A 22153-nucleotide genomic window follows, 5' to 3' on the forward strand; every position below is an offset into this window, starting at 1 on the left:
AGTAACTCCGAGCCGAAAGCAACACGAGGCTCGCGTACTTTGCCGCTAGGACCGCGCGGAAGTAACTCCAAGCCGAAAGCAACACGAGGCTCGCGTACTTTGCCGATCGGACCGCGCGGAAGTAACTCCGACCCGAAAGCAACACGAGGCTCGCGTACTTTGCCGCTAGGACCGCGCGGAAGTAACTCCGAGCCGAAAGCAACACGAGGCTCGCGTACTTTGCCGATCGGACCGCGCGGAAGTAACTCCGACCCGAAAGCAACACGAGGCTCGCGTACTTTGCCGCTAGGACCGCGCGGAAGTAACTCCGAGCCGAAAGCAACACGAGGCTCGCGGACTTTGACGGTCGGACCGCTCGGAAGTAACTCCGAGCCGAAAGCAACACGAGGCTCGCGTACTTTGCCGATCGGACCGCGCGGAAGTAACTCCGAGCCGAAAGCAACACGAGGCTCGCGTACTTTGTCGCTAGGACCGCGCGGAAGTAACTCCGAGCCGAAAGCAACACGAGGCTCGCGTACTTTGCCGCTAGGACCGCGCGGAAGTAACTCCGAGCCGAAAGCAACACGAGGCTCGCGTACTTTGCCGCTAGGACCGCGCGGAAGTAACTCCGAGCCGAAAGCAACACGAGGCTCGCGTACTTTGCCGATCGGACCGCGCGGAAGTAACTCCGAGCCGAAAGCAACACGAGGCTCGCGTACTTTGCCGCTAGGACCGCGCGGAAGTAACTCCGAGCCGAAAGCAACACGAGGCTCGCGTACTTTGCCGCTAGGACCGCGCGGAAGTAACTCCAAGCCGAAAGCAACACGAGGCTCGCGTACTTTGCCGATCGGACCGCGCGGAAGTAACTCCGACCCGAAAGCAACACGAGGCTCGCGTACTTTGCCGCTAGGACCGCGCGGAAGTAACTCCGAGCCGAAAGCAACACGAGGCTCGCGGACTTTGACGGTCGGACCGCTCGGAAGTAACTACGTGGTAAAAGCAACACGAGGCTCGCGTACTTTGCCGATCAAACCGCTCGGAAGTAACTACGTTCCAAAAGCAACACGAGGCTCGCGAACTTTGACGGTCGGACCGCTCGGAAGTAACTACGTGGTAAAAGCAACACGAGGCTCGCGGACTTCGCTGCGGCTAAGTCCGCGCGGCGTCGAAATTTCACCGCCGGCGCCCATATACCGCCGTGCGTTAGACCGTGCGTCGCCGACCGCCCGGCCGCTCGGTTCGGTACTGTAAGAGGTGTCGTCGCTGCGGCGACTCGTGCACAACACGGTGCATGCGAGCTCTCGGTCTGGTCGTACCGTAGCGTTACGGCGTATGTATAACCGAGCTCGGCGAAGCACTGCGGTGCGTACAAAAGTGTCGTTCGCACTAGAACGCTTTTTGAGAGAATTTAGCTTCGCGCTTACTACGAGAACTTTGGTTCTCTTTTTGAGATCTTTCGGGCGTCTTGCCGACATTCGGCCAAATGTGCGCCAAGCTCTCGGCGATCGTTTCGAGGCCGGATAGCGAAGGAATTGGTGAATACGTGACGAAGAAATTTTGTATCTCGAGGACTCTGCCGTTCGTGCGGTCCGTACGTACCTCCGAGCCGTAAAACAACACGGAGCTCGAGATCTTTGACGCGGAGGTAACTACCGTGCGCCGCAGCGGCTAAGTCCGCGCGGCGTCGAAATTTCACCGCCGGCGCCCATATACCGCCGTGCGTTAGACCGTGCGTCGCCGACCGCCCGGCCGCTCGGTTCGGTACTGTAAGAGGTGTCGTCGCTGCGGCGACTCGTGCACAACACGGTGCATGCGAGCTCGCGGTCTGGTCGTACCGTAGCGTTACGGCGTATGTATAACCGAGCTCGGCGAAGCACTGCGGTGCGTACAAAAGTGTCGTTCGCACTAGAACGCTTTTTGAGAGAATTTAGCTTCGCGCTTACTACGAGAACTTTGGTTCTCTTTTTGAGATCTTTCGGGCGTCTTGCCGACATTCGGCCAAATGTGCGCCAAGCTCTCGGCGATCGTTTCGAGGCCGGATAGCGAAGGAATTGGTGAATACGTGACGAAGAAATTTTGTATCTCGAGGACTCTGCCGTTCGTGCGGTCCGTACGTACCTCCGAGCCGTAAAACAACACGGAGCTCGAGATCTTTGACGCGGAGGTAACTACCGTGCGCCGCAGCGGCTAAGTCCGCGCGGCGTCGAAATTTCACCGCCGGCGCCCATATACCGCCGTGCGTTAGACCGTGCGTCGCCGACCGCCCGGCCGCTCGGTTCGGTACTGTAAGAGGTGTCGTCGCTGCGGCGACTCGTGCACAACACGATGCATGCGAGCTCTCGGTCTGGTCGTACCGTAGCGTTACGGCGTATGTATAACCGAGCTCGGCGAAGCACTGCGGTGCGTACAAAAGTGTCGTTCGCACTAGAACGCTTTTTGAGAGAATTTAGCTTCGCGCTTACTACGAGAACTTTGGTTCTCTTTTGAGATCTTTCGGGCGTCTTGCCGACATTCGGCCAAATGTGCGCCAAGCTCTCGGCGATCGTTTCGAGGCCGGATAGCGAAGGAATTGGTGAATACGTGACGAAGAAATTTTGTATCTCGAGGACTCTGCCGTTCGTGCGGTCCGTACGTACCTCCGAGCCGTAAAACAACACGGAGCTCGAGATCTTTGACGCGGAGGTAACTACCGTGCGCCGCAGCGGCTAAGTCCGCGCGGCGTCGAAATTTCACCGCCGGCGCCCATATACCGCCGTGCGTTAGACCGTGCGTCGCCGACCGCCCGGCCGCTCGGTTCGGTACTGTAAGAGGTGTCGTCGCTGCGGCGACTCGTGCACAACACGATGCATGCGAGCTCTCGGTCTGGTCGTACCGTAGCGTTACGGCGTATGTATAACCGAGCTCGGCGAAGCACTGCGGTGCGTACAAAAGTGTCGTTCGCACTAGAACGCTTTTTGAGAGAATTTAGCTTCGCGCTTACTACGAGAACTTTGGTTCTCTTTTGAGATCTTTCGGGCGTCTTGCCGACATTCGGCCAAATGTGCGCCAAGCTCTCGGCGATCGTTTCGAGGCCGGATAGCGAAGGAATTGGTGAATACGTGACGAAGAAATTTTGTATCTCGAGGACTCTGCCGTTCGTGCGGTCCGTACGTACCTCCGAGCCGTAAAACAACACGGAGCTCGAGATCTTTGACGCGGAGGTAACTACCGTGCGCCGCAGCGGCTAAGTCCGCGCGGCGTCGAAATTTCACCGCCGGCGCCCATATACCGCCGTGCGTTAGACCGTGCGTCGCCGACCGCCCGGCCGCTCGGTTCGGTACTGTAAGAGGTGTCGTCGCTGCGGCGACTCGTGCACAACACGATGCATGCGAGCTCTCGGTCTGGTCGTACCGTAGCGTTACGGCGTATGTATAACCGAGCTCGGCGAAGCACTGCGGTGCGTACAAAAGTGTCGTTCGCACTAGAACGCTTTTTGAGAGAATTTAGCTTCGCGCTTACTACGAGAACTTTGGTTCTCTTTGTGAGATCTTTCGGGCGTCTTGCCGACATTCGGCCAAATGTGCGCCAAGCTCTCGGCGATCGTTTCGAGGCCGGATAGCGAAGGAATTGGTGAATACGTGACGAAGAAATTTTGTATCTCGAGGACTCTGCCGTTCGTGCGGTCCGTACGTACCTCCGAGCCGTAAAACAACACGGAGCTCGAGATCTTTGACGCGGAGGTAACTACCGTGCGCCGCAGCGGCTAAGTCCGCGCGGCGTCGAAATTTCACCGCCGGCGCCCATATACCGCCGTGCGTTAGACCGTGCGTCGCCGACCGCCCGGCCGCTCGGTTCGGTACTGTAAGAGGTGTCGTCGCTGCGGCGACTCGTGCACAACACGGTGCATGCGAGCTCGCGGTCTGGTCGTACCGTAGCGTTACGGCGTATGTATAACCGAGCTCGGCGAAGCACTGCGGTGCGTACAAAAGTGTCGTTCGCACTAGAACGCTTTTTGAGAGAATTTAGCTTCGCGCTTACTACGAGAACTTTGGTTCTCTTTTGAGATCTTTCGGGCGTCTTGCCGACATTCGGCCAAATGTGCGCCAAGCTCTCGGCGATCGTTTCGAGGCCGGATAGCGAAGGAATTGGTGAATACGTGACGAAGAAATTTTGTATCTCGAGGACTCTGCCGTTCGTGCGGTCCGTACGTACCTCCGAGCCGTAAAACAACACGGAGCTCGAGATCTTTGACGCGGAGGTAACTACCGTGCGCCGCAGCGGCTAAGTCCGCGCGGCGTCGAAATTTCACCGCCGGCGCCCATATACCGCCGTGCGTTAGACCGTGCGTCGCCGACCGCCCGGCCGCTCGGTTCGGTACTGTAAGAGGTGTCGTCGCTGCGGCGACTCGTGCACAACACGGTGCATGCGAGCTCGCGGTCTGGTCGTACCGTAGCGTTACGGCGTATGTATAACCGAGCTCGGCGAAGCACTGCGGTGCGTACAAAAGTGTCGTTCGCACTAGAACGCTTTTTGAGAGAATTTAGCTTCGCGCTTACTACGAGAACTTTGGTTCTCTTTTGAGATCTTTCGGGCGTCTTGCCGACATTCGGCCAAATGTGCGCCAAGCTCTCGGCGATCGTTTCGAGGCCGGATAGCGAAGGAATTGGTGAATACTTGACGAAGAAATTTTGTATCTCGAGGACTCTGCCGTTCGTGCGGTCCGTACGTACCTCCGAGCCGTAAAACAACACGGAGCTCGAGATCTTTGACGCGGAGGTAACTACCGTGCGCCGCAGCGGCTAAGTCCGCGCGGCGTCGAAATTTCACCGCCGGCGCCCATATACCGCCGTGCGTTAGACCGTGCGTCGCCGACCGCCCGGCCGCTCGGTTCGGTACTGTAAGAGGTGTCGTCGCTGAGGCGACTCGTGCACAACACGATGCATGCGAGCTCTAGGTCTGGTCGTACCGTAGCGTTACGGCGTATGTATAACCGAGCTCGGCGAAGCACTGCGGTGCGTACGAAAGTGTCTTTCGCTCGAGAGATTTTTAAAGTGTTTTGCACTGCGCTGAGTGCGAGAATTTCGGTTCTCTTTTTCGAGAGCGTTCGGGCGTCTTGCCGACATTCGGCCAATTGTGCGCCAAGCTCTCGGCGATCGTTTCGAGGCCGGATAGCGAAGGAATTGGTGAATACTTGACGAAGAAATTTTGTATCTCGAGGACTCTGCCGTTCGTGCGGTCCGTACGTACCTCCGAGCCGTAAAACAACACGGAGCTCGAGATCTTTGACGCGGAGGTAACTACCGTGCGCCGCAGCGGCTAAGTCCGCGCGGCGTCGAAATTTCACCGCCGGCGCCCATATACCGCCGTGCGTTAGACCGTGCGTCGCCGACCGCCCGGCCGCTCGGTTCGGTACTGTAAGAGGTGTTGTCGCTGCGGCGACTCGTGCACAACACGATGCATGCGAGCTCTAGGTCTGGTCGTACCGTAGCGTTACGGCGTATGTATAACCGAGCTCGACGAAGCACTGCGGTGCGTACAAAAGTGTCGTTCGCACTAGAACGCTTTTTGAGAGAATTTAGCCTCGCGCTTACTACGAGAACTTTGGTTCTCTTTTGAGATCGTTCGGGCGTGTTGCCGACATTCGGCCAAATGTGCGCCGGGCTCGGCGATCGTTTCGACACCAAAGTCGAAAATCGAAGGCGTTGGTAAATCCGAGCCGAAACGATACGGAGCTCGAGTACTTTGCCGTTCGAGCTGTCCGTGGGTAACTACTTGCCGAAAGCAACACGAGGCTCGAGGACTTTTGCGTAAATAACTACGTACGACGCAGCGGCTAAGTCCTCGAGGCGTCGAAATTTCGCAGGTTTCGCCCATATACCGCCGTGCGTTAGACCGTGCGTCGCCGACCGCCCGGCCGCCCGGTTCGGTACTATAAGACACAGCATTGCCACGAGTCGGTGTCGAGAGACCGAATGGCTCATATGTGGCGCGCACTTACGTGTTGGACGCGCGATCGTCCCTCGCTTCCGAGCAAGCGTGCGGACGTATCGTTGCGCTTACCGAACATCAACTCCACGGATACGAGAGTGTCGGTTTCGGCGAGATCTTTGACGATGTCGCCGTTCCCGCTTACTTGTACGCCGTAGCGAAATAATTTTCAACCGGTGCCTCGGTGTTCTCACCGCTGGCACCGTTGAACGAACAGTGCTCCACGACGTCTCAGATCGGATCGGTCTAGCGTCAGGGCTAAGCGGCCTTACAAGCCGCTGTTATGGGTGAATGAGAACAAAATTTGATCTTTCATACCGTTAAGGTATATATAAATACGAAAAGCGTGTCCGTCGACCGGCTCGAAAAGTTCCGGCGGCATTAACGACACACGAAACGCGCACGGCTCTTCCTCGCGGAGTGTCCGTAGCAGCGTAGCGTTGTCTTTCGCGTTGCTCCACCGCGAGTAACCGCGATCGCACACACGAAGCTCCCTGGTTGATCCTGCCAGTAGTCATATGCTTGTCTCAAAGATTAAGCCATGCATGTCTCAGTGCATGCCGAATTAAGGTGAAACCGCGAATGGCTCATTAAATCAGTTATGGTTCATTAGATTGTACCCACATTTACTTGGATAACTGTGGTAATTCTAGAGCTAATACATGCAAAACAGAGTCCCGACCAGTGATGGAAGGGACGCTTTTATTAGATCAAAACCAATCGGTGGCGTGCGGATCTCCGTGCGTCCACCGTTTATTTTGGCGACTCTGAATAACTTTGTGCTGATCGTACGGTCCTAGCACCGGCGACGCATCTTTCAAATGTCTGCCTTATCAACTGTCGATGGTAGGTTCTGCGCCTACCATGGTTGTAACGGGTAACGGGGAATCAGGGTTCGATTCCGGAGAGGGAGCCTGAGAAACGGCTACCACATCCAAGGAAGGCAGCAGGCGCGCAAATTACCCACTCCCGGCACGGGGAGGTAGTGACGAAAAATAACGATACGGGACTCATCCGAGGCCCCGTAATCGGAATGAGTACACTTTAAATCCTTTAACGAGGATCCATTGAGGGCAAGTCTGGTGCCAGCAGCCGCGGTAATTCCAGCTCCAATAGCGTATATTAAAGTTGTTGCGGTTAAAAAGCTCGTAGTTGAATCTGTGTCGCACACCGTCGGTTCACCGCTCGCGGTGTTTAACTGGCGTGATGTGGGACGTCCTACCGGTGGGCTTAGCCCCGCGAGGGGCCGCCCAAACTAATATCCCGTCGCGGTGCTCTTTACTGAGTGTCGAGTCGGGCCGGTACGTTTACTTTGAACAAATTAGAGTGCTTAAAGCAGGCTATCCTCGCCTGAATACTGCGTGCATGGAATAATGGAATAGGACCTCGGTTCTATTTTGTTGGTTTTCGGAACCCCGAGGTAATGATTAATAGGGACAGATGGGGGCATTCGTATTGCGACGTTAGAGGTGAAATTCTTGGATCGTCGCAAGACGGACAGAAGCGAAAGCATTTGCCAAAAATGTTTTCATTAATCAAGAACGAAAGTTAGAGGTTCGAAGGCGATCAGATACCGCCCTAGTTCTAACCATAAACGATGCCAGCTAGCGATCCGCCGAAGTTCCTCCGATGACTCGGCGGGCAGCTTCCGGGAAACCAAAGCTTTTGGGTTCCGGGGAAAGTATGGTTGCAAAGCTGAAACTTAAAGGAATTGACGGAAGGGCACCACCAGGAGTGGAGCCTGCGGCTTAATTTGACTCAACACGGGAAACCTCACCAGGCCCAGACACCGGAAGGATTGACAGATTGATAGCTCTTTCTTGATTCGGTGGGTGGTGGTGCATGGCCGTTCTTAGTTGGTGGAGCGATTTGTCTGGTTAATTCCGATAACGAACGAGACTCTAGCCTGCTAAATAGGCGTACCTTATGGTATTTCGAAGGCCCCCGGCTTCGGCCGGCGGGTTTTTACTACCAACGTACAAACAAATCTTCTTAGAGGGACAGGCGGCTTCTAGCCGCACGAGATTGAGCAATAACAGGTCTGTGATGCCCTTAGATGTTCTGGGCCGCACGCGCGATACACTGAAGGAATCAGCGTGTGTTCCCTGGCCGAAAGGCCCGGGTAACCCGCTGAACCTCCTTCGTGCTAGGGATTGGGGCTTGCAATTGTTCCCCATGAACGAGGAATTCCCAGTAAGCGCGAGTCATAAGCTCGCGTTGATTACGTCCCTGCCCTTTGTACACACCGCCCGTCGCTACTACCGATTGAATGATTTAGTGAGGTCTTCGGACTGGTGCGCGGCAATGCGTCGGCATTGCCGATGTTGCCGGGAAGATGACCAAACTTGATCATTTAGAGGAAGTAAAAGTCGTAACAAGGTTTCCGTAGGTGAACCTGCGGAAGGATCATTAACGTTCCGGAGGTCCTGCTGCTCTGTGTGCACCGTTCTCGTGACGAGCGCGCAGCGGCCGGCGACTGCATGGACGAGGAACCGTACGCGCGCACGGTAACGTGTACTACGTTGCCTGCCGCGATACGGGGCAGACAAGCTAGAACACGACTCTGCGAGTTGTGTCGAGAGTGGCTGAAGGGGCGCAAAATCTAATCGCACGCGAGACATCGCGTCTTCCGAGTCCGCGCCGCCTTCCCACTCCTCGTCGGAGCGTCCGTCGCGAGACGCGACGCTTCGCTCGAGCAAAATTGCGAGATCGAGAGGAGAGAATAGTTTATGCGACGCAACGACCGCGTGCGCGCTCACACGCCGCCAACGGTGGCGTGCTGCGGTGTGCGCCGCATTCGTCGCCGTCGTATAAGAGAGGATTGTCGGTCGGGACGAGTGTGTCGAGATCTCGAGAGCTCAAAGCGAGAGAGGACCCCGGGCATATTGTGGAGAAGAAGAGAGATTCGAGAGTTGTACGCATTGCCGTATTACGCTCTTTGCATTCTCTCTCTCTCGTTTCCTGCGGAGATTCTCCGACTCTCTGTCTCTCGCGCGCTTCGAACGACCCGTTGCGCGGACCACCGCGCTCAGCGCGCCCCTTAGCCGGGGCTAGCGCGGCCGGTTGGTCTCGTTGTGCGAATCCAGGAGGAGCGCGAAGGTGCATCTATATGCGCGCCCGCTCGCGGATCAGGATCGGTGAGAAGGAGACTACGGAGGCGCGCTCGCGCGCTGCCTCTATCTCCGCGATTCGGACGCGTTGCGGTGCGCGCGAATGCGCCGCGTACCGGTGGTAACCTATGCTGCCGCGTCGTCGTGCGCGCCGGGCGAGGAGTGGAGAGTGCGACGATTCTCGCCGCTGCTCTTCCTCCGGTCCCGCGCGCGCGCGCGATCGCGCGCGCTGAAGGGTTCGTCGAATATGCTAGTCATTTTCGACCCCGATGGTTTTTCAAAGAGTTCCGCCCCGGCTCTCGCTTCGCGAGAGACGCAACCTCTTGGTTTTCGCACCGCGCCGACAACCGACGTCTCCCTCTCTCTCCATTATTGTGCCGTAGCCCCCGTAACAGGGGCGGCGGTCCGCGCGTGCTCGGACGCGCGGCCAGGCTGATCGAAGGGCCAAAACGAAGAAGACGCACATTGTTGTCTATTCCTTGATAGAGCGTACTTGGTGCGCGAAGGAACGATTACCCTGAACGGTGGATCACTTGGCTCGTGGGTCGATGAAGAACGCAGCTAATTGCGCGTCAACTTGTGAACTGCAGGACACATGAACATCGACATTTCGAACGCACATTGCGGTCCACGGATACAATTCCCGGACCACGCCTGGCTGAGGGTCGTTTTATCGAAGACAAACTGCTTGCGCGCGCCGTTTCGACGGCCGCGTACGAGCGATTCGTTGGACGTTCGCCCGATCGCGGCGGCCGGCGAGAGAGTTATACCCGCATCCACGAGAAAAGAGAAGAGAAGCGAGGAGTCGTCGATGACGCCTTCCCCGGGGTATCAGGCACACTACGCACGCTATCCACGCGGCGAGTTGCTGGATTCCATCAGGGTTTTACGAAGGCTCTCGCGCTCTCTGCGCGCGCTCTCTATACTCGCGGAACGGCGGCGTACTCTCGCGCCCCCGTTGGGCGTCGTCCGAAATAACGAGGTTTGAGGGTCGAACGAATGAACGACGACCGACCGAAAGATGCGATCGAGAATCGCAGAGAGACGCACGCACGCACACACGCACGGGAGGGAAGGACGTGCGCGGTGGTGATAAACGTGGCGAGCTCTTGCAAGGAGTTTATACGTTATACGTATATACGCGCCGAACGAAAAAGAGTAGATCTGCCTCTCGCGCGCCGCCGCCCGGAGTGAAACAAGCCGACAATTCGTTCGCGCTTGTACTCCCGGAAGGTGGCCTGTGTGCCGCTTGCGGCGCGCGCGGGATCCAAGGCTGATCCACGGAGAAGTAGTTCATAAGGAGCGCGGAGAACCGAGTTTGAGTTTTCCTCTCCTTCTTCGAATGAAGATCGGAGAGGAGAATAGAGGCCGCGAGATAATCGCGCGCCTCCTCGTTCTCCTTCTGCACAGAGCGCATATCGTCGCTTTACCGCCGCCAACGCAAAGGAAACTCGAGAGGAGGGATTTTAGAGATATATACGACGAAGCAAAGATACGAGAGAACCTGACCGTATTATAAGAGAGAGAGAGGGGTCGTCGCCGCTGCAGCTGCTGCCGGCCGCCGCCGCAGTCGCGTTGCCGACGCCACCACGACGCGCAAACCGGCCTCCGACGTTCGCGTCGGGCTGGCTGGCCAGTTGTCGTCGTGGTCGGTTGGTTGGCGCGCGGGGGCGCGCGGATCGCGGCGCGGTTGACGCAACGTCGACGAAAGACCACCACGCTCTCGCGGTTGTTCTCTCTGCCTCGTTCGTTTTCTCATTTTCCCTTCGTCTCTTCTTTCAAATATTTTGCGTGCACCGATCGCCCCCTGCGCAGCAAAAGTGTGTGCGAGGTGAGAGATCGCGCGCGGGTCGACCGCGCGTGTTCCCGAGTCCACGAAAGCGCTATGTATGGTAGCAGCTCTTGACCGGGGCACGCGGCGTAGTCTAACCAAGCGCTCGCGCGCGGCGTTTCGCCGCGTTGCGTTTCTCTTTTCTCTCGCGTCGTCGTCGTCGTCGTCTCGCCTTCTTCGTATTATATATATATAGTACAGCCTCACGACAATTTCTTTTGACGACCTCAGAGCAGGCGAGATCACCCGCTGAATTTAAGCATATTATTAAGCGGAGGAAAAGAAACTAACCAGGATTTCCTTAGTAGCGGCGAGCGAACAGGAAAGAGCCCAGCACCGAATCCCGCGGTTCCGCCGCAGGGAAATGTGGTGTTTGGGAGGGTCCGCTTATCCCGAGGTGCCGCGTCGCGTCCAAGTCCATCTTGAATGGGGCCACTTACCCGCAGAGGGTGCCAGGCCCGTAGCGACCGGTGCGCGTCTCGGGAGGATCTCTCCTTAGAGTCGGGTTGCTTGAGAGTGCAGCTCTAAGTGGGTGGTAAACTCCATCTAAGGCTAAATACGACCACGAGACCGATAGCGAACAAGTACCGTGAGGGAAAGTTGAAAAGAACTTTGAAGAGAGAGTTCAAGAGTACGTGAAACCGTTCAGGGGTAAACCTAAGAAACCCAAAAGATCGAACGGGGAGATTCATCGTCAGCGACGCTGGCTTCGCGTCGGTGGGCGATGCCCCGCGGGGCCTCACGGCTCGCGCGCGGGCACGCTGCCGCGCGCCGATGTCCGGCGTTTTCGTCGTCGTGCACTTCTCCCCTAGTAGAACGTCGCGACCCGCTGGGTGTCGGTCTACGGCCCGGGTGCGGTGTCTGACGCGTCGCCGGTAACACGGCACGCCGTCAAACCCTCGGTCGCCCGGCCGGCTGCCCGGCGGTACACGCAAGGTATCAGGCCGCAGCTCACACACGCGGGAGTGCGTCGAGGCCGTCGCAAGCGCGCGCCACGGTACACGGAGGCTTACGGACCTAGCGCCGTCACCGGTCCTGGCCCGCTGTTGGTCGTACGGTTAACCTTCGACAGGCCTGCAAACGTTCCCGGGGCAACTCGGGGACCGATACCGGTCGGCGCCGCTACTGCTTTGGGTACTCTTAGGACCCGTCTTGAAACACGGACCAAGGAGTCTAACATGTACGCGAGTCATTGGGATCAGCGATACCTAAAGGCGTAATGAAAGTGAAGGTCGGCCCTGGTTGTCGACCGAGGGAGGATGGGCCGCGTCGCGATGCGGCTCCGCACTCCCGGGGCGTCTCGTTCTCATTGCGAGAAGAGGCGCACCCAGAGCGTACACGTTGGGACCCGAAAGATGGTGAACTATGCCTGGTCAGGACGAAGTCAGGGGAAACCCTGATGGAGGTCCGTAGCGATTCTGACGTGCAAATCGATCGTCGGAACTGGGTATAGGGGCGAAAGACTAATCGAACCATCTAGTAGCTGGTTCCCTCCGAAGTTTCCCTCAGGATAGCTGGCACTCGGCCGTTCCGCACGGAACGCGCGCGAGTCTCATCTGGTAAAGCGAATGATTAGAGGCCTTGGGGCCGAAACGACCTCAACCTATTCTCAAACTTTAAATGGGTGAGATCTCTGGCTTTCTTGAACTATGAAGCCACGAGCATCTCGGATCAGAGTGCCAAGTGGGCCATTTTTGGTAAGCAGAACTGGCGCTGTGGGATGAACCAAACGCAGAGTTAAGGCGCCCAACTCGACGCTCATGGGACACCATGAAAGGCGTTGGTTGCTTAAGACAGCAGGACGGTGGCCATGGAAGTCGGAATCCGCTAAGGAGTGTGTAACAACTCACCTGCCGAAGCAACTAGCCCTGAAAATGGATGGCGCTGAAGCGTCGAGCCTATACTCTGCCGTCAGCGGCAAGTGGGGCGGCCGTGGGCAGGGCGTGGGTAACTCCTCGCCCGGAGCTTACAGGCCGCCACGAAGCCCTGACGAGTAGGAGGGTCGCGACGGTGTGCGCAGAAGGGTCTGGGCGCGAGCCTGCCTGGAGCCGCCGTCGGTGCAGATCTTGGTGGTAGTAGCAAATACTCCAGCGAGGCCCTGGAGGACTGACGTGGAGAAGGGTTTCGTGTGAACAGCCGTTGCACACGAGTCAGTCGATCCTAAGCCCTAGGAGAAATCCTATGTCAATGACGGCGTACGATACTCTCGTTGTCGCAGAAAAGTCTCGCGCACACAAAAAGCGCGCGCACACGCGAGTGTGCCGTCGCGCGCGGTGAGTGAACTTTGACACACGCCCGTCGGGCGAAAGGGAATCCGGTTCCTATTCCGGAACCCGGCAGCGGAACCGCATACAATTCGGGCCCTCGTAAGAGTGTTCGTCGGGGTAACCCAAAATGACCTGGAGACGCCGTCGGGAGATCCGGGAAGAGTTTTCTTTTCTGTATAAGCGTTCGAGTTCCCTGGAAACCTCTAGCAGGGAGATAGGGTTTGGAACGCGAAGAGCACCGCAGTTGCGGCGGTGTCCGGATCTTCCCTCGGACCTTGAAAATCCAGGAGAGGGCCACGTGGAGGTGTCGCGCCGGTTCGTACCCATATCCGCAGCAGGTCTCCAAGGTAAAGAGCCTCTAGTCGATAGACTAATGTAGGTAAGGGAAGTCGGCAAATTGGATCCGTAACTTCGGAATAAGGATTGGCTCTGAGGAGCGGGGCGTGTCGGGCTTGGTCGGGAAGCGGGTCTGGCTGACGTGCCGGGCCTGGGCGAGGTGAACTATCGGCGTTCTCGCGCCGGTTCAGGGATCCGAGCTCGGTCCCGTGCCTTGGCCTCCCGCGGATCTTCCTTGCTGCGAGGCTTCCGTGGCGGCGCGAGCCGTCGTGGTCGTCCTCTTCGGCCGCCATTCAACGCTCAGCTCAGAACTGGCACGGACTAGGGGAATCCGACTGTCTAATTAAAACAAAGCATTGCGATGGCCCTCGCGGGTGTTGACGCAATGTGATTTCTGCCCAGTGCTCTGAATGTCAACGTGAAGAAATTCAAGCAAGCGCGGGTAAACGGCGGGAGTAACTATGACTCTCTTAAGGTAGCCAAATGCCTCGTCATCTAATTAGTGACGCGCATGAATGGATTAACGAGATTCCCACTGTCCCTATCTACTGGGAGGGACCGCTATCTCTTCTAGGACGTCACTGGACGCCCTCTGGTTTGATCTCGCGTTAGTGCCGGGACTATCCCGGTGCCCGCACATTAAACCGACGACCCAGCTTTGGCAGGGATAGACTGAGAGTAACAGGTCTCTCGATTTATCCTGAGCCAGCGTTTGTAGATGCTCGAGTCCTTCGGGGAAACTCGACAGCGTTTATACCACAAGCAGGCCGAGGGCAGCCAAAAAGGAATGAGGCAGGCATGTGTCTCTGGCTGTTCGAGGAATTCCCCTTGTGAAGAAGCTGCGTCGGCGTCCTAGCTTTACGAAGTCTAGGCGTCGGGCTGGGCCACCGTCGTCTGGAATCTGCAATTCCTAGCACTTGGGAACAGGTGCGTTGTGCAAACGCGAGTGATGCAGTGGGTTGATAGTGGGTCTTTGCGTTAGTGGTCGGGACGTGATGCGATTATATAGCCTCTCACGTTCAAGTCATAGCTCTGCCTCCTCGTGGCACTCCCGGGCAACGCTTTTGCGGCAAAACGGGCTATGGCGAACTTTCTTCCCTATCCAATATCCTATCCTAGTGTTGCTTGGTTGGCGCGGATTGTGTGTGGAATGCCTCGCTTGCGGGGCCTCTGCGCGCTTTCTGTGCCTTCTGGGCTGCACTTCTCTTTTTCCCCTTTTATCCACTTTCTTCTGGGCGGCCCATCTCTCTTTCGATCTCTCCTCCTTTCGTTTGCGGAAGGCTGAGGGACAGGGGCTGCTGCACGAGCTTCCCGGGCCCGGCGCTTCACAATGTGAGGTGACGGAACTGGGAGCTTTTAATCTTTTCTTTTACTTTTCAGGTTTTCTCGGGGAATATCCCCACCAACTATTATGGACGGCACAACCAGCAGATATAATCTGCGCAGCTCTCGGATGGCTGCGCACCGGCACGGGGGGGGTCCCTTCGTTGCGCCGTCATCGTTGGTTGGTGGGTCGGCCCCCCCGGGTCGTCATCCAGCGACGCCCACCACCCCCGCCTCACATGCACCGCGGGTGCGAGGACTTCGGGGACTGCTTCCGCGAAGAATTTAATCTCGGGTATCGGTCTTCGTACCGTCAGGGTGACTCTCACCAGATGTGATAGGGTTAATATTTTAGGTAGGTCAATGACACAGGTTAGTCATTACGTAGGTAGGAAGTCTTCACCGGTAATCTTCAATCGGGTGGACAGTCAGATAGCAGATTCCGCGAGCCTCGCGAGCGTCATAGCAAAGCAGGTAGGGCCCCACGTAGATTTAGGGAAAGGTCGGACTTCAGATACCTCAATTCTTCAAAATTGGGACTTGAGTGGGAACGATAGTGCTCCTGCGTCCTCTGCAATTTCTTTTTCCACGGAGTTAGGTGCTACAGTTGAACATGCGTCGTTCAACTGTAGTGACGGGTGAGGTGCGTCAGCTCGTTGCCGAAAAGCGACTTGACGTCCTGTTATTGCAGGAACCATACGTCAGGAAGCAGGGCAAGGGTCACACCTTCTATGGATTAGGTTCTGGGATGAAAGTCGCTGCTGTACGAACACATCGCCCGTGGGCGGCAGTAGCAGTCTGCAATCCCAATTTTGATTTTCTCTTTGTTTCGCAGCTTAGCACTTCTCATTGTGTTTGCGCAGAGCTGCGGACCCCCAGCTTTTCGTTCTACGTCGTGTCGTGCTATTTTCAGTACCGTGACGAGATTGAGAAGCACCTCAGACACCTCGAGATGGTGTTTCATTCTCTGAGGGGGAAGAGGGTTTTAGTTGCGGTAGATGCCAATGCCCGCTCATCGCTCTGGGGTCCCCAGCAGACAGATGAAAGAGGTGCCAGATTTGAGGACCTTATCAGGGCGTTTGGCTTAAATGTTGTGAATCGCGTTGGACAGCCGCCCACTTATTGGACGCCAAGGGGTTCGTCATACATCGACGTGACTCTGGCTTCGCCATCCATGTCCCGATTCATCAGGGAATGGAAAGTTAGATGCGGTTGGACGACTAGTGATCACAATGCCGTAGACATCGGTTTGGGGATGCCGAAAAAGTCGGGCGGGGATCGGTGTGTCGCGAACTCTCGGTTCGATGTACGTCGGGCTGACTGGGAGCGATTCGCCGGGAGCCTGACAGACCTTTCTAGGTCGAAACTCGGGGTCCTTGAGCTGGTGTCGGCGGAAGATGTGGAAACGATGGCAGAAACGCTTGAGGGCGTCCTTTTGGAGGCCTGCACAGCGGCAATGCCACGTAGACGTGTACATAAGAAGTCCAACCCGTGGTGGACAAAAAGGTTGACAATCATCAAAAAGTCAGTGTATCGGCTTCGTCGTGACTTTCAAAATGAAAGCGATGTTTTGTTACGTTGCGCCAAAAAGGAAAAATACCGCTCTTCTTTGCGGAAGTATTCTAGAGAAGTTAGGGAAGCTAAACTTTCAAGTTGGCGTAAATTTGTCACGAAAACCGGAAACAGAGAACCTTGGGGTTTTGTTTACCGGCATCAGGCCGATAAGTGTAGGACGGACGATGTAATTAGTTCACTTAGACAAGGCGAATGCTCCACCATGACTTTGGAGGAGACAGCCGGATGTCTTTTAGATGTCCACATTCCGGACGACCGGGTTATAGATGACACGCCGATGCAGCGTGAGATTCGCGAACGTGCAGTTCAGGCACCGGATTCGGCTGATGCCTCTTCGTTTACTGCGATGGAGGTGGCCTCGACGATTAGGACTTTCAAAAATAATAAGGCCCCAGGACCGGACCTGGTGGAGGTTAGAGTGCTTAAAGAAGCCTATAAGATTATTCCCGGTCAGATAGTTAGATTAATGAACGGATGCCTTCAGTGGGGCGTCTTCCCTGCGGTCTGGAAGAGGGGCTTGTTAAGAGTACTTCTGAAAGATGGCGGGAAGGATGAAAAGGATCCGAAGTCTTATAGACCGATTTGTCTCCTCTCCGTTATAGGTAAACTTTTCGAGAAACTTCTTAAATTGCGCCTCATGGACACGTCATTGGCCCCGGATGGGGTCTCTGACCGGCAGTTTGGGTTTACGCCTGGGCGGTCGGCGGAGGGCGCTGTCGTGGAGCTGCGTCGAATGGTCGCTGCCTCTGAGAGGAGGTACGCCGTCGCGCTGCTCTTCGATATTTCGGGAGCCTTTGATAATGTCTGGTGGCCCCTTGTATTAGATAGTTTAAGAAATAGGAACTGTCCTCGAAATGTCTTTGGGGTGCTGAAAAGTTACTTCAGTGACAGAAGAGTGACTATCGCGGGTAGGAATTTTGAGGTGTCTAAGCGACCCACTAGAGGCTGCCCGCAGGGATCTGTTCTTGGTCCGACCTGCTGGAACCTCATGTTTGATAATCTTTTAAGATTGTTAGAGTCATCGATAGGGAAGCAGTTTATTGCCTATGCGGACGATCTTCTAGTCCTGGTCGAGGGCAACTCTAGAGTAGAATTGGAGAAAAATGGCCAGCGAGTCACGAACGAGATTGTGGCCTGGTGTAGATCCGCAAAATTAGAGTTATCGGCACGGAAGACTGAGGCCGTTTTCCTCAAGTCGGCTGAAATAACTAGAGCACCGATAGGTAGACGGGGAGGAACGCGTCCGGATCGGAAAAGAAAAACCACGAGGAAGATCGCGCGATTCGATAGTAGGCCGCCGATTATTAGGTTAGGTAATAATAAAATTAATTTTAAGAATTCGGTTAGGTATCTTGGTGTTCATTTTGATAGGGGATTGAGAGTCGGCTCTCATTGCGATTATATTAGCGAATCGGCCGGGTCGCTTATGTCAAATTTAGGTAGAGTCGCGAAAGCCAATTGGGGGCTCCGATTTAGGACCCTCTCCATCATCTACAGGGGTGCGTTCCTGCCAAAGGTGTTGTACGCAGCAGCCGGTTGGGCGGACCTCTGTACGGAGAGGGATATTAGAAAGCTCCGGGCGGTGCAACGCCGAGCACTTATTAGTGTTACTGGAGCTTATCGTACAGCTTCCTGGGAGTCGCTTTGCGTCGTGGCCGGTGCTTTCCCCATCGACCTGCGACTGCGGGTGCACCGGGCAGTGTACGATAGTAAGGTAAATAGGGACACCAAGATAGGTGACTTGGAAATTCCCGCAAGCCTTCAAAATGCGGACAGAGAAATAGAGGCAGAGGCATTAAATATGTGGCAGACCAGATGGTCTTCTTCTGGTAAAGGTCGCAATACCAATGCCTTCTTTAAGAATGTTCGGGAGAGAATGCAAGCCAAATGGTTAAACATCGACCACTGGAGCACTCAAGTTCTCACTGGGCATGGCAACTTCGGAGAACGTCTCGCTTCTCTGAATCTTGCCGAAACCGAGATGTGTGTGTGTGGTAAAGGGGTGGATTCGGTGGAGCACTTTCTGCTTTACTGTTCCCTCTTTGATGCGCAACGAGTTCCTTTGCGTGACGTTGTTCCGGTGGATAAGTGGAAATGGCCAGAGGCAGCTGCATACTTCGCATTGTCTCAGGAGGCTTTTTCTGTTTTTGCCGGTTTTTGTAGGGAAACTCTCTGGCTGAAAAGCTTTGAGAAATAATTTTCTAAATATGTTAGGTTAGCTTCAAAAGAGCCACCAACTGGAGGATTGTCGGAGTCTTTTGGCATGGAGATGACAGCCTCACAACCATCGTGGGATACTGCCGTCTCCCGGTGGTCTCAGGATAAAAGGTTGAACGAGTCAGCTGGGCTGGCCGTTTCATTAGAGGGATATTAGGTAGGGTTTTAACCTATAACCTATAACCAATGGTCTCTTGGCCATTTCCTAACCTTTACCTTTCCTTTATCCCAAACAGGGTCAGAGCGAGTACCAGGCTTGGTGCTGATGGACAGGCCTCCCCGTGGTTCCCCGTGGACACGATTTGGTGCAGTAAGCGCGGTGTTTTCACTGCGTGAGTGGGTGGGAATAGGGTGCCGATTGTGGCAAGCTGCACAAGTTGTGACCAAACTGTTCATTTCCGTGATAGCCCACGGACGCTGCTGGATTTTTCCATCGCCCGGCTCGGGGCCGGTTTCGATAGATGGTGGATGTGAAGTTGCGTATGCCCTAGTGGCGAGGTCGCACGAGACGCCGTCTTCGGATGGCGCCTCTCACATTAAATGTCCCTATCTACTGGGAGGGACCGCTATCTCTTCTAGGACGTCACTGGACGCCCTCTGGTTTGATCTCGCGTTAGTGCCGGGACTATCCGGTGCCCGCACATTAAACCGACGACCCAGCTTTGGCAGGGATAGACTGAGAGTAACAGGTCTCTCGATTTATCCTGAGCCAGCGTTTGTAGATGCTCGAGTCCTTCGGGGAAACTCGACAGCGTTTATACCACAAGCAGGCCGAGGGCAGCCAAAAAGGAATGAGGCAGGCATGTGTCTCTGGCTGTTCGAGGAATTCCCCTTGTGAAGAAGCTGCGTCGGCGTCCTAGCTTTACGAAGTCTAGGCGTCGGGCTGGGCCACCGTCGTCTGGAATCTGCAATTCCTAGCACTTGGGAACAGGTGCGTTGTGCAAACGCGAGTGATGCAGTGGGTTGATAGTGGGTCTTTGCGTTAGTGGTCGGGACGTGATGCGATTATATAGCCTCTCACGTTCAAGTCATAGCTCTGCCTCCTCGTGGCACTCCCGGGCAACGCTTTTGCGGCAAAACGGGCTATGGCGAACTTTCTTCCCTATCCAATATCCTATCCTAGTGTTGCTTGGTTGGCGCGGATTGTGTGTGGAATGCCTCGCTTGCGGGGCCTCTGCGCGCTTTCTGTGCCTTCTGGGCTGCACTTCTCTTTTTCCCCTTTTATCCACTTTCTTCTGGGCGGCCCATCTCTCTTTCGATCTCTCCTCCTTTCGTTTGCGGAAGGCTGAGGGACAGGGGCTGCTGCACGAGCTTCCCGGGCCCGGCGCTTCACAATGTGAGGTGACGGAACTGGGAGCTTTTAATCTTTTCTTTTACTTTTCAGGTTTTCTCGGGGAATATCCCCACCAACTATTATGGACGGCACAACCAGCAGATATAATCTGCGCAGCTCTCGGATGGCTGCGCACCGGCACGGGGGTCCTTCGTTGCGCCGTCATCGTTGGTTGGTGGGTCGGCCCCCCGGGTCGTCATCCAGCGACGCCCACCACCCCGCCTCACATGCACCGCGGGTGCGAGGACTTCGGGGACTGCTTCCGCGAAGAATTTAATCTCGGGTATCGGTCTTCGTACCGTCAGGGTGACTCTCACCAGATGTGATAGGGTTAATATTTTAGGTAGGTCAATGACACAGGTTAGTCATTACGTAGGTAGGAAGTCTTCACCGGTAATCTTCAATCGGGTGGACAGTCAGATAGCAGATTCCGCGAGCCTCGCGAGCGTCATAGCAAAGCAGGTAGGGCCCCACGTAGATTTAGGGAAAGGTCGGACTTCAGATACCTCAATTCTTCAAAATTGGGACTTGAGTGGGAACGATAGTGCTCCTGCGTCCTCTGCAATTTCTTTTTCCACGGGAGTTAGGGTGCTACAGTTGAACATGCGTCGTTCAACTGTAGTGACGGGTGAGGTGCGTCAGCTCGTTGCCGAAAAGCGACTTGACGTCCTGTTATTGCAGGAACCATACGTCAGGAAGCAGGGCAAGGGTCACACCTTCTATGGATTAGGTTCTGGGATGAAAGTCGCTGCTGTACGAACACATCGCCCGTGGGCGGCAGTAGCAGTCTGCAATCCCAATTTTGATTTTCTCTTTGTTTCGCAGCTTAGCACTTCTCATTGTGTTTGCGCAGAGCTGCGGACCCCCAGCTTTTCGTTCTACGTCGTGTCGTGCTATTTTCAGTACCGTGACGAGATTGAGAAGCACCTCAGACACCTCGAGATGGTGTTTCATTCTCTGAGGGGGAAGAGGGTTTTAGTTGCGGTAGATGCCAATGCCCGCTCATCGCTCTGGGGTCCCCAGCAGACAGATGAAAGAGGTGCCAGATTTGAGGACCTTATCAGGGCGTTTGGCTTAAATGTTGTGAATCGCGTTGGACAGCCGCCCACTTATTGGACGCCAAGGGGTTCGTCATACATCGACGTGACTCTGGCTTCGCCATCCATGTCCCGATTCATCAGGGAATGGAAAGTTAGATGCGGTTGGACGACTAGTGATCACAATGCCGTAGACATCGGTTTGGGGATGCCGAAAAAGTCGGGCGGGGATCGGTGTGTCGCGAACTCTCGGTTCGATGTACGTCGGGCTGACTGGGAGCGATTCGCCGGGAGCCTGACAGACCTTTCTAGGTCGAAACTCGGGGTCCTTGAGCTGGTGTCGGCGGAAGATGTGGAAACGATGGCAGAAACGCTTGAGGGCGTCCTTTTGGAGGCCTGCACAGCGGCAATGCCACGTAGACGTGTACATAAGAAGTCCAACCCGTGGTGGACAAAAAGGTTGACAATCATCAAAAAGTCAGTGTATCGGCTTCGTCGTGACTTTCAAAATGAAAGCGATGTTTTGTTACGTTGCGCCAAAAAGGAAAAATACCGCTCTTCTTTGCGGAAGTATTCTAGAGAAGTTAGGGAAGCTAAACTTTCAAGTTGGCGTAAATTTGTCACGAAAACCGGAAACAGAGAACCTTGGGGTTTTGTTTACCGGCATCAGGCCGATAAGTGTAGGACGGACGATGTAATTAGTTCACTTAGACAAGGCGAATGCTCCACCATGACTTTGGAGGAGACAGCCGGATGTCTTTTAGATGTCCACATTCCGGACGACCGGGTTATAGATGACACGCCGATGCAGCGTGAGATTCGCGAACGTGCAGTTCAGGCACCGGATTCGGCTGATGCCTCTTCGTTTACTGCGATGGAGGTGGCCTCGACGATTAGGACTTTCAAAAATAATAAGGCCCCAGGACCGGACCTGGTGGAGGTTAGAGTGCTTAAAGAAGCCTATAAGATTATTCCCGGTCAGATAGTTAGATTAATGAACGGATGCCTTCAGTGGGGCGTCTTCCCTGCGGTCTGGAAGAGGGGCTTGTTAAGAGTACTTCTGAAAGATGGCGGGAAGGATGAAAAGGATCCGAAGTCTTATAGACCGATTTGTCTCCTCTCCGTTATAGGTAAACTTTTCGAGAAACTTAAATTGCGCCTCATGGACACGTCATTGG

The 22153-nt window shown here is 55.4% G+C and overlaps 2 non-coding genes and 1 pseudogene across 2 annotated transcripts; all 3 read left to right on the forward strand.

Annotated features, from left to right (window-relative positions):
- The first annotated feature begins 6437 nt into the window (after positions 1-6437).
- On the forward strand, positions 6438-8358 carry LOC139112912 (small subunit ribosomal RNA). Its single transcript, XR_011547523.1, has one exon. It is a non-coding gene; the product is annotated as a small subunit ribosomal RNA (ribosomal RNA).
- Positions 8359-9569: 1211 nt separating this feature from the next.
- Positions 9570-9724, forward strand: LOC139112920 (5.8S ribosomal RNA). Its single transcript, XR_011547527.1, has one exon. It is a non-coding gene; the product is annotated as a 5.8S ribosomal RNA (ribosomal RNA).
- Positions 9725-11109: 1385 nt separating this feature from the next.
- Positions 11110-14069, forward strand: LOC139112917 (large subunit ribosomal RNA; annotated as a pseudogene).
- The last annotated feature ends 8084 nt before the right edge of the window (positions 14070-22153 follow it).

This window comes from Cardiocondyla obscurior, unplaced genomic scaffold (genome assembly GCF_019399895.1).
Source record: "Cardiocondyla obscurior isolate alpha-2009 unplaced genomic scaffold, Cobs3.1 scaffold64_0_109653, whole genome shotgun sequence".
Lineage (NCBI taxonomy): Eukaryota > Metazoa > Arthropoda > Insecta > Hymenoptera > Formicidae > Cardiocondyla > Cardiocondyla obscurior.